This window comes from Chaetodon trifascialis, chromosome 7 (assembly GCF_039877785.1).
Source record: "Chaetodon trifascialis isolate fChaTrf1 chromosome 7, fChaTrf1.hap1, whole genome shotgun sequence".
Classification (NCBI taxonomy): Eukaryota; Metazoa; Chordata; class Actinopteri; order Chaetodontiformes; family Chaetodontidae; genus Chaetodon; species Chaetodon trifascialis.
The window spans coordinates 18,868,145-18,878,064 of NC_092062.1; the positions used below are offsets into that span (position 1 = coordinate 18,868,145).

Here is a 9,920-nt window from a genome sequence, read left to right on the forward strand (position 1 = left end):
AACTCCTCTCTGCACCCCCCTGACCCCTTGCACCCCTACCTCCACCGGCAGCTCCCCTCCACCCCTCCTGCCACAATAGTCTCTCTTTGTCCTGACAATACAAATGGACTAGGGTTTCAGCTTATTCTGCTGCTTTTCAAAAGGAAAAAGAAAGGAAGACATCAGCATAGGATGGGTGGCTCAGGTCACTCACTACAATGACGCTCCCCTTGAATACTGTCAGGGGAATCCCAATCTTTAACTGTGCCTTACACAGGGCTGACATATGTGGGACATCTTCCATTTACAAAAGACAGATATGACATCCTCAAAACAGACTCTATAAAACTGCCTACTCAAATGTCTTTAAGTTAAAGACATGAAAAAATAAACTTATATCATTAGTTAACGATGATGACATCTGACTGGCAGCACAAGAAAACCCTCTCAGCCACACAAGAAACACTGGAGAAGCGAGCATGTTTTTACTGCTGGAATGCACCAAAGTGACAGCACGATAGCTCCTTCCCATCTCCTCCTAAACACAGGAAATCCTTGTTCTGGAAAACGCGCTCCATGAGAATGCACGCTTTGTGTGAAAATATGAAGATCGCATTAAGCCAGCCTGTGTAAACAGAGGAGGTAGTGAGGATAGGTAATTGGGTTGGTTTATATTTAGAGGGAAGCGCTACAGTCTTGTCATTACAGGCAGACATCACAATGACCCAACAGTGATGAGAAAACACGCTGTCACCGCACGCGGGCTTGCGCAGACACACAGTTAGTTACTCTCATGTTGACAGAAGCAGGCGGAGAAACTTACACTTTAATGTAGTGAACTTCTGGGAAGCACACGTGACAAAAAAAGCAGAGATGTTACTGTAAACTGCGATGCAATATTGTGAACCAGTAGCAGCACGTATTGTTATATATACAGTAGACCTACATTTAGCCTTATGTGTGTATCTGCTCTATAATCTGCTATATAAACAGACGCACACATACCTCACATATGCACTATGCAAATATACACTCCTCTCTCTCTCCCAGTCATATAATGTTTGTGCCATGTCTGACCCTGTAATTTCTGCTTGCCTGGCCTTTCCCACTGGGCTGGTTTCACTGTCAGTGAGGGCACATTTTCGTCTTTTATGTCTCCCTTTTTTCTCCTTTTCCTTCTTTTTAATTCTTACTTATCTGACTGGGTTGAAACTGCGCAACAGAATGGTTCAGGCTGAAGTCGACGAAGGCCTTGGGTCAGCACGTGTCCATGATGCAGGCGTGTCAGCCAACTGAGGCAGCAGGGTGCCCGCCGAAGCAGGTTTGAGTCAGTCCTGTATAATTTTGTCCAAGAAAAGTGAGGCTGCAGCCCTGCCTGTCATGGCAGCATGGTGACGTTTTTGAGCTTTAGAAATAAATGAAATGAAGTTGATAGGAGAGAGATGACAGGAAATGAGTGGGAAGGACATGAAAAAGAGGTCCCCCGAGGCGTTTGTACTGGGAATGTCGTGTTCCAGGCTGGAGTGTTAACCCCTAGTCCACCAGGGCACCCCAGTTTTTACCTAATTATATTCAACTGAATGTACAATTTATTTTTTCCAGGTGTATACTGGGTGTTATTTCTACTATGAACTCATTCCTAACGCGATGGATTTGGAATAATCCAGCTACTCCGATACGCTTACGATTGTGATAAAACTATACACCCAGAAAATTACTACAATATATACAAAAATGTATGTGTTTGTTGATGATATCTCTGTCTAAATGTAGTTACAGCATCAGTTTGAAAGCAGATGAAAATTATGATACAAACACACAGACTCTGAATAATATAATATACCCTTCTATGTCGGATGTCTGTAACAATTTACTCTTAGCAAGGCTGTAAATTCATTTACTAAACGTTTTCTTCCAAGTAATTCAAAGCTGTGTTCTTGTGTGGCTGACTGAGGATTTTTGGTCACGTGACAAACTTTCATCTATCTACTATCCATCTATCTATTTTCCCGTCTTCATACGTCCTGCTTGGGAATGTAGACGTGTGGTTCCTCTGTGGCCACTCGAGGAGGCATCAGCGTGTGTGTTTGTATGCCTGGTGATTTAGGTCAGGATCAAGCCCTTCTGCACTGGGATAAACAGAAAACAACGCATATCCTGGAGCCAAAACGTATGTTTAAATTTGTGGCGATTTAGATCACAGTGCTGACGTCCCTGAGCTACAGATGAAAATAAATCCATCTGTGGCCTTCATACATTCTTACTGTATCCACAGTATGTTTAGAGTCAGCAGCACAATACAACATTAGCTCCATTTAAGCTAATACGGCTGCATGACCAAAAGAATTAAACTTTTTCTGTTGTTTTTCCATGAGCAACCATATAGTTTAAAATAGCCTCACTTACGCAGACTTGTGGTAAACAATATTTATGTGATCTGAAAAAGCAGATAGGGGAGTCCCAGTGGTGGCGCACGATCTGATAACACTATCAAGGGAACAAATTAGTCTGATGACATGAGAGCTGCAGTTTCATCATTTCTCAATGTCATATCATACTGCAGTTGTACAGATAAAAATATAAGACAGATTTAAGAGGGAGGACAGATGCAGTCGTTGTTTGGATTCAGATTGAAAGATTTTTGCTGTCCATTTCACTCACGTACACAAGCACACATGAACCCACGCGCACTCACACACACACGCTCACGGAGGGCTTAATTGGAGATCAAACTATGTTAAATAAGCAATATTAGATCACGTACATGCTCTGCTGTAAATACATGGGAGGTCATTTATGATCACACACACACACACACACACACACACACACACACACACACACACACACACACACACACACACACACACACACACGCACACACACACCAAACTGTGGAATGTGACACCTTGGTCCAACCTCACTTCATACCAAACTGCTACACAGGCCACCCAGCAACAGCTGTTATGAAAACTTCAAGTTTTCATCCTCTTACACTCCATCATTTTATTTTAAATTGCGACACTTGTGGCAGGATGTGATCAGCAATCACATCACTGTGGGTCTTTGAAAATTACTTGTATCTACACAGCAGAATAATGTCTTTGTCTAATGTTTTACACCATCAACATCAAAATGTCAAACAAAGTGGCATCTCCAATACCCAAATACAATTAATTTACCAAAAAAAAAAAAAAAACCAGAAAATGACACAGATCGACAGACTTTTGGAATTTTAGAAGAGCTTTTATACTTACAGGTCAGTTGTGAACCATTAAGTCCACACAGAGGGCAGAGTGAATGAGTCATCACTCTCCTTCTGTCACACAGCCTGAAGAACTCACATCACATCACCGTCCAGGCTGAGCTGCTGCCCCTTCTGCCCCCTTCCCAACCAGTCTACAGACAGTGACTGGGGGCTGTGACTGAGCCGTTCCTCCTCTCGCAGACAGACACATGGGTGCTGTTGCACTTCAGGCTCCGGGATTCAGACTGATTACTGTGCTACACAGCTTCACACAGCTACACAAACAAAATCACCCACATGACACCCCAACCCCCATCCTCCCATGGCCATGCTAAGAGTGCACTTCAGACTGAGGCTCAAATCTGTAAGGAGACATGCATACCCCGCACATTTCAAAAGACATGAATCTTAAATCAGATTTTGGGGTCTTTTTCTGATGTCTTTGTCAGGAAAGAGATTTACCCCCACCTCCACGACAGTGAGGTGCAGCTGTTCCACCAACAGCCCGACCATATTCGTGCGCTTTATTGCAGGGCAGCGCAAGAAGAGCATGCCACCTGTCATAGCCGCCTAATGTACCTTAACCCCCTGCTGTGTGGATGTCTCACTCCAACACAAAAGCCTGTGTTTTCTCTGAGCACGCGAGCACAGGTGGCTGGAGGAGGCAAGGTCAGGTTACAGCAGCGGCTCCCACAGTTGAAATCATCAAGGAGTCAAGGAGGGGACAGGCTCAGTCTGACCGAGAGTTCATATGCTACAATATGTACTGGGGACAATTACAATGAAGTATGACTTAAACTTAATTATGCAGAGCTTATGTTTTAAAGCGTTTAATTAATAATCTCTGTTGTAAAACTACAGTAATCAAGCTTTCTACCCCTTTAATGTCTAATCTAATCTAATCTAATCAAATGTAATCTGTGCTGTAGGGCGGAAGCACAGGTAAGTCATTGAAAAACTCTTTCCCATATTAAACACACTCATGTTTGATTTACTATGCTTGCAGAGACTTGTCTGGATAACCACGCACCATTAAATCTGTTCCAGCAAGAATTTAAAAACATACATCCACTATATACTGTACACTGACTTAATGTGTTATAGCAAGTATTTTAGCTGTACTGCATTGCATTTATTGTATATGTTTGAATTATCAAGGTAATAGAAGCTCCTCCGGCCAAAGGAGCAGTGCATTATGTACTATTGCACTTCTGTTAATTGACAATCAGGTCATGTGACAGGTTACAAAAAGGCCAGTAATACTCTCCTCTTTAGTAGTTATACTTAACCCACATGTCTGCAATCAAAATTCACTTTAAAATATAAACTATTTCAACACTACAAACTGTTTACAGTGACTGCCATCCTCTATGTGTACTATTGCACAGCAACACTAATACTTGCTCTTAGATTAAGTGCAATTAACAATAGCTGCTGCTCAACTTCTCCCTTAGAGACAGCAGTTTTAATTCTAAGAGCAAATAACAAACATCCAAAGACAGAACAATACCTCAGAGATCTCATAACTTCCAAAGACCACAAAGCCCAACTTGACTCAACAACCCAACACAGAATCCAAATCAATCCCAGCTAAAGCTTTTCAATTGTTTTGAAAGTCAGCACTCACCTCACACTGCTCTCCTGCTTTGAAGTCTCCAGCAACACATTGGAGGAATCGCTGGCTCTCTGGGCTCTGAGGGGTTGACAGCTGTCTAACCAGAGGAGAGGACCTGCCCCCAAGTCCTAAAGGAACCTGACATGTCCCATCAAATGCACTGCTTTGTTGACTGAGGAGAATCACAATATTAAGGCTAGCCAGGCAGAAAGTTTCCCAGCCCCCGAGGCATCCCAATTCCTCAGCGGGGCGTAACCCGGCCGTTTTATCTGCGCCCATCTCCCTCCTGTGTGTACACTGCAAGGGAAACTGAGAGCAGTGCAACTCTACTTGGTCTGCCATGTCAACAAAGTCTAGACAATTGCACTTCGCCTGTGCTTTCAGTTCCCCAATGTCCAGTTCACAGAGTCCTTAATGTATGCAAAACTTTGAATTTAAGATTATATCTTTTTTAAAAATCAGTTCATCACATTTTCTTCTAATCTGGAAGACTGTGGTCATCTTAAAACCCAGCAGACTCTCTGTTCTTCTGTCAGTAATAAAATTAAAGGATTAAAGATAAATGTCACAATAAAGAGATCAGCAGCATCACAGCCTCACTGATCTCCAGAGACAATGCAGCGCCTGTCAGAGCACACGGCCCGGGGTGCTTCTGAAGGCACCAGATGTCATCTTGCATTGTTATATGGATTACTACAGCCACTCAGCAAACACCTCCAGGTGTGCATTCCACACCAGGAAGGGGAAAAGGTGGGAGCCACTCCTCTGAATCAATAAAAAACTCTGACTTTTCTCTCTCTTGTTCTCTTTGTTGGGTTAAATCGTTGGTGCATCCCATTTATTGGACAGTCAAAAGAAACCCCTTACTCTAATAATAATAATAATACTGTCTCTGTCCTCCTTTACAGAGACAGAGTGCAGTGCATGAGCACGTCATTTATGTGGTCTAAGATGAAGGTAAGTGCGATGGGTGGCTAATCTTAGGTCTTAAATGTACACCTGGTCTTTGCGGGGTCTTTAATCTTTGGAGGAAGGAGCAGAAATTAGAGGCCCCTCTCCCACATCCTTTACATTGGGTTAAACTAAGGCGTGTAAACATTCATCACAAATGAATCACAGGCAGGCAAAGCATTGTGATTCAAGTCAATCTGAAGAAGATGTGAGGATTAAGGTTCAGATAGCGATACACTGCATTGTATGTAATATTAGTGGCTGACGTCATGAAGAGAAAATGAATATAAATAAACACGTCTGGATACTTTCTTTCACATTTGTCATATTTGCCATAGTGTGCCAACTAAAGCTCTAAAAATTAGCTGATTATTTGATTGGTGGGCCAACATATCAAGTGTTTTATCAAGTCATACTGCCAAACAATTGGGGAGATTTGGTTGTTTCTCTGTTTCATGTCACTGTGAATTAAATGCCTTTCTGTTTCTGGCATTTAGATTTAAGGTATTTTTTGACAACACACAAAGTCAGATTTTTCTATTCTCCATGCTGAATGTGTGGCTTAATTAAGGTAATTGCTTTCTGGGAGAAAAAAAAAATCCATGTCCTCATTTCCAGTAAAGCCAAGGATTCAAGACGCACTGATAACCATCAGAGGACTCATTATAGGCCTCACTCTACGTCTCTGCACCTGATAATCTGTACAAATAAATGCACATCTGAGAAGAGAGGAGGAAGAGAGAGAGAGAGAGACAGGGGGAGATAGAGAGAACCGGGGGGGAGAGAGAGAGGGGGGAGAAAACGATAGGGAGGGCGAGGTGTTTCCTGTTTCCATAACTCTAATTATACCTGTCTCTTGAGGATAGGGCTTATCATGGAATAATTTTTGTCATTGAGAAACTCCTCAATGACACAATGCTGAGTTTCTACACTTCCCTATATGTACATTTGCATATCTGGCTTAGTTAAATCATTAAGCCCAAGCCCAAGTCTATAAGGGCAATCCATACTGACCTTCACACATAATTTAAAGTCTAAAATTCAGGTTTGTAAGATAACATTATTATTTTACCATTTGAAATGTTTGTGTGCAAACCTGTAATGGAAAATGATTCACTTTGAGGAAAAATGTCCAGTGAGCTGCTTGAATCGTCGCTTCCAAAAGACAAAATAATCCCAAAAAATACTTACAACAAACAGCAAATTTTCATGCTCATTACACTGATGTGTTGTTCCACTAACTGTTGGTGCACTGGTGGCCTTTCGCAATTGAGAGCGCTCGTTTTTAAATAAACTAAGCACTGTTTGCAAGTTGCTGTCAAAGTAATGACTCCTTCCTGTTTAAAGATGCCTGGAGATAGACTCCTGGAATTATGTGGCTTTTTAGAGATGCTGAGTCTGGAGTCAAGGGGTTTGTAGCTCCCTATTTCACCCATTTTTATCAGAGCAAAGAACTTCAAGAACAGTTAAAAATAGATCTGCAACTCCTCTACTGGCTTTATGGGCTCTCAACAGAACTTGAACACTGCCCTCCTCTGGTTGACAGCACAAAGATACATAAAAACTTCACTTTCCTGCAGAGTACAACAGGACTAACAGACATACATGACAGTAACTGTAGAGTGGTAGACTTTCTGTCTGCTGTGTTTAACAGTGGACCAGTGAAAACAATAAATCTCACAAATAACAATAGAGGAAGTTCCCATAAACTTCCGTCCCCTGTAAACACACCACACAGTGAAGAATATTAATAACCAGCCTGCCAGGCCTGGTTTGTAATCAGCCTTTGGTCCATCTATTAGTATGCAGAAGAGGAGAGGCAAGCTGAGAGGAGAGGTGGGGGGTTGCAGGACAGAAAGAGATGGAGAGCGAGCAGCCGGAGGGAGGAAAAAGAGCCATCTGAGCAGCCTTCACCCAGCAGCTCACATTGCCCAGCAACCTCACCACCAGACAGAGAATGTGTACAGTGTTCTGCCGGCCGCTTCTGCTTACTCTCCCCAATATGGATAATTACTAACAAACACTGGAAAAACCAATAGCGAGAAACGGATTTCAACTTTACGCTGTGCTGCTTAGACTCGGATGAGCTTGCAGCAGCAGTAGCAGTGGGAGGTTTCTAAAGAGCTGCTCAAAGAGGAGCTGTCAGAGCTTTTCTTTCCTGAATTGCAAAGAGCTGTCATAAACTACACTGGTGGCATTCACACCAATCCCCGAAAACGTCTGTCTGCAGCCTTTGTTGTCCGTGCATTTTTATGGATTGTTACACATGTTGATGCCATCATTCTTCAGAAGTTAGCAACATGCAAACAGGCACATTGGCTTTGTGCACAACTGGTGATACATGATGGAAGGAGCTGCAAAGATATCAAAAAGCTTATTCAGCAATACATTTTTGTATCATGAGGCTGGAACAATCAAGCAGGAGCTGGATGATTAAACTGAAAACAAGAAAAAGGTTTGCTTTCAGTCATCAGTCAATTCTTCTCCCTCACATTCACTTGACTACTTTCGTCCTGCAGTGTCGCCCAGCAGAGGAAACTCTTGTCAGCTTGTTGAATCAGACTCAAATTAGAGCGCAGAGAACAGTCTTCCTCTTTTGTGTCAGACTTGAGAGTCAGAATTAGTGAACCATTTTCCCTCCAGATTCAGCTCTGCTCAGTTTAGGGCTTAATCAAGTGGAAATTGGGAATAGGGGGTAGTGGGGGTGGCCGGGGTTGGGGTGCAGGAGAGAATGGAGCAATTGTTCAGATAAAGGCCTCATGTTGAGTCCGCTTTGATGTTTCTCTGGGGGGATATGCTGGGATTTTACAGTAGCATTTCACTCCTTCACTTGTTTGCTCACTGCAGGCAAAAACTCTGCAGAACTGATGCAAAAAATGGGGCTCAGAGTTGACTTATCGGTGCTATTTTTACCAAATGCTTTCAAAGACTTTCCTACTCCACATTTAAATGGACTAGCATGCAAACGCCAGAGGGTCAGTCGCACAGTTTTGCAATCGGTATGTCTCAACATGCTGTTGTCTCTTTCTCTCACACGGACACCCAACAACATCAACATTCAAGCGACATTCGCCTCCGTTTGCCCCACGCCTATACAAGCAGACAGGCTCCCACTGATCTATTATGTTGCAGAGCCTTTCTCATGCATGTCTTGAATGAAAGCCAGCGTGTCGATGGTCTGAGGATAATCACGTTTTCCTGAGCCAGGCTTAGCTGCACTAAATAAGCCGCACAGGGGGGGAAAAAAAAGGTGGGTCGAACAAAACTGTTGTATATTGGGAGAAAAGATGGAGTCCCCCCCCCCCCCCCACCCACCCACCCACCCACCAAAAAAAGTTCCCCATGAAGTCTTGCACACAGATATGAAACTAAGACTGATGAATGCAAAAAAAGGGGAGAAATTTACTCTTGTAAGACGCACTGGAGGAGAAAGTTTAGGAAGTTATTGCATCCGGACGCCGTACCTTTCCGACCTCTCCGTCCCGTTCTTCAGCAGGTGCACTGGGTGCATTGCAGAGATGCTGCGGCGTCTCGTCTCCAGTCAGCGTCTCCCCTCCGCCTTCCCACTTGTTGCTGAATCGAGGAAGCCTCCATGGAAGAACTTTGGTCCCCAAAAGTTGGCACAAAGCAGAGCGACGAACACCAAAAACATGAGCCGTTTTGCAGTCAGCGTCTACTTACACTTAGTTGGTAGTTTGTGGGAGTTTAGCGCAGGTTCTGCAGGGCGCACAGAGGGGATATTTGCATTGGCCGACCCTCCCCTCGCCTTTCACAGCTGCCATTGTTTGCCTCGGTCGGGGCTCGGATTCAGTCCTTCCCTAAATCCCTGACGACTGAAGCAGGGAATGCTGCTTTCTCTGAGCGGGGCTGGCAATTAACAAAAGACACAAAGAAACTTCCGCCGACAGGTTTTCAGTTATTTTTGCAATACAGTTTTCTGTATAATAGGTCTAAATTTGCTGAGACTTATCTCACACTTTGCAGTAATCCTGCTCCTCCCTAGGTTTTACTTGAATGACAGGTAGAGTGCTGCATCTATGGTCACGTGAAACAGGCACGTTCAGCAGGGTGATGGCTCTGCTTGACCCCCTTGTGGAGGTGATGGGCACTTCAGAGGCAAACATTCAT

The 9,920-nt window shown here is 43.5% G+C and overlaps 1 protein-coding gene across 2 annotated transcripts in view; it reads right to left on the reverse strand.

Annotated features, from left to right (window-relative positions):
- The window catches only part of LOC139334351 (pleckstrin homology domain-containing family G member 4B), a 33,071-nt gene extending 23,686 nt beyond the window's left edge, over positions 1-9,385 (reverse strand). The window contains exon 1 of one of the 2 annotated variants that reach the window (XM_070967177.1): positions 9,257-9,385. The gene's annotated coding sequence lies outside the window, so the exon portion shown is untranslated. Of the gene's footprint in view, positions 1-4,853; positions 4,983-9,256 lie in introns of those variants that run through there. The other variant, XM_070967176.1, reaches the window with a different exon arrangement.
- Between the last annotated feature and the right edge of the window lie 535 nt (positions 9,386-9,920).